Below are 2,929 nucleotides of genomic sequence, written 5' to 3' on the forward strand. Positions count from 1 at the left end.
AAGCTGGCTGATAGGTGGAAAAGGCAAAGGGCTAGAGAAGAAGGAATCTGATAGGAGAGGAGAGTGGACCATGGGAGAAAGGGAAGTAGGAGGGGCACTGGGGGAGGTGATAGACAGGTGAGGAGAAGAGGTAAGAGGGAAGGGGCGGTGAAAAAATATCAGAAGGTGGAAAAATTGATGTTCGTAACCCCCTCCCCCAACTTCTTACTCTGGCATCTTCCCCATTCCTTCCCAGTCCTAATGAAGGGTCTTGGCCCAAAACATTGATGATTTAAATTCTCAAGCTGCCTTGGGGAATTTAAACTCAGCTTTCCTAGATTAGAACTCCTGACCCTCTTCTGAATAATATAATCGTCATGCATAAGTATTTCCAAATCACGCTGATCAAAATGTACCCTCCAAGTGCTATTTCAAGACAGAGACACAAGAGATTCTGCAGTTGCTGGAAATTCAGAGCAACACAAGCAAAGTGCCAGAGGAACTCAGCATCAGGCAGCATTTATGAGGAAAAATAGACAGTCGACATTTGGACCAAGACCCTTCATCAGAATGGGAAAGAGTTAGCCCCTTTCTTTCCAATCTTGATCTTCCTTTCCCGTCTTGGTCTGACATTCCCCTCAATAGATGCTGCCGGATGAACTGAGTTCCTTCAGCATTTAGTATGTGTTACTTAAAGTTTTTTTTGCATTTCTATTGCGTTTAGTGCTTCACTTTTAGATTTTAACTAACGGTAGTTAAATTCTAATTGTAGTTTAATATGATTAAAATGTTAGAACAATTTTAGACTGATTTTATGCAGATGAAGCCAGAATAATCAGCCTAAATTTAGAATTGTACCATTTGGGAGTGATCTCTGCAAGAAGTTCTTCACATTAAAAACAATAAAAAGTTAGAATAATACGCTTCAAAATATATTGATAGTAGGTCAATCAAAAAAATGCTAAACTCAGATTACTTCATTTTCAGGAAAAGGGAAATGTTGATTATAGAATCAAGCAGATTGGTAGAGTTAAGATCAACACACACAAAATGCTGCAGGAACTCAGCAGGTCAGGCAGCATCCATGCAGGGGAATAAACAGTCGACATTTTGGGCCAAGACCCTTCATCAGGATTGGAAAGGAAGGGGGAAGATGCCAGAATAAGAAGATGAAGGGAGAGAAAGGATGGGTACAACAGAAATCTCAGAGGAGGAGAAGTGAGGCAGAGTCTCACTGAACTCCTGTCGAAGAGAATGTTTAAACTTCTTCAGGGTAGGCATCCCTCGAAAAGACTTCAGCAAATCATAACCACAAGAGATTTCGCACATACTGGTAGAGACCAAGAAATTGATTGTGGACTTCAGGAAGGGTAAGACAAGGGCACACACTCTAGTCCTCGTCGAAGGATCAGCAGTGGAAAGGGTGAGCAGTTTCAAGTTCATGGGCGTCATCTTCTCTGAGGATCTACCCTGGGCCTAACATATTGATGCAATTACAAAGCAGGCACAACACTGGCTATATTCCATTAGGAGCTTGAGGAGAACTGGGATGTCACCAAAGGCACTCGCAAAATTCTACAGATGTACCGTGGTAAAATCTGTTTCTAACAGGTTGCATCATCGTCTGGGATAGAGGGGCCACTGCACAGGATCTGAAAAAGATGCAGTAAGTTGTAAACTCAGCCAGCTCCATGATGAGCACTAGCCTCCTGGGTGCTGAGGACACCTTCAGAAGGTGGTATCCATTATTAAGGGCCCCCACAGCCCAGAGCAAGCCCTCTTCTCATTGCTACCATCAGGGAGGAGTTACAGGAGCCTGAAGACTCACACTCAGTGTTTCAGGAACAACTTCTTCCCCTCCACCATCAGATTTCTGAATGGACAATGAACCCATGAACACCACTTTCAGTATTTCTCTCTCTCTTTTGCATTACTTAATTTATTTTTAAATATACTTATTGTAATTTATTTTTATCATTATGTATTGCAATGGACTGCTGCCACAAAACAACACATTTTTACGACGAGGTCAGAGGAGAATCATCACTCAAATCACCACGCGTTACAACAGTGGTGTGCAGAGGAACATCTCTAAACGCACAACACGTCGAACCTTCAAGTGAACGGGCTACAGCAGCACAAGACCAGAAACCTACACTCAGTGGCCACTCTGTTGGGTACACAATGTATTAAATGCAGTATTTGTGCATTAATCATCTATCAAAATGGTACATGGCCCCAGTATGAATTATGGAAACCTGCACCCATTTCGTTACTTTCATAGCAGGAGTGAGATGGAATGAATCAACAGGAGCTGCCGAATAGAGAGCCCACTGAGTGTAGGTAAGTTTGCAGTTGACTATACTCTAAACGACCACAAGGTGTCAGACAGTACAGACGACCGAAAGAGAATTATGCGTCTCCAAACGCAAATGCTGCAATCCCACTCCGCAGTTTTCTGATCTTCTCCACAACCCTTTCAAAAAATCATGGCACTTATTTCAGTTAGCGCAATAAAGCTCTGAAGTTGCATTCATTTTTATCGCGGATGAAAAAAATTTTAAAGCTCGCAGGCCTGCGGCTGTATCATCCGTGATTCATGTGTCACTTTTTTGTCGAGCCGCGATGTGGCGCCATGCGTTCCGTGCACTCAATCTGCTGAATTCATTGCCTTTTGAATGCGCGTCGGTGCAAAATTACACTGGGGAGGGAACCATAATATGAAGGTTGTTGCATTAATACTTTATTTAAAAATAAAAGTGGTGCAAAGGGGGGAAGAAGCATTGATTATTTTTTGGTATGTGTATCATTACCTCGGCTCTCCTTGCTCTGCTCGGAATAAGAGAGCTTTGGGGAATGACCTCAATCAGCTGTTGATCAGCTGGCAACAGCCCTGCGCTCTCAAGGCGGAAGCAGAGGGAATCGTGCACAGGCGCACTCGGGTTGTTTT

This window comes from Mobula hypostoma, chromosome 16 (assembly GCF_963921235.1).
Source record: "Mobula hypostoma chromosome 16, sMobHyp1.1, whole genome shotgun sequence".
In the NCBI taxonomy this organism is placed as follows: domain Eukaryota; kingdom Metazoa; phylum Chordata; class Chondrichthyes; order Myliobatiformes; family Myliobatidae; genus Mobula; species Mobula hypostoma.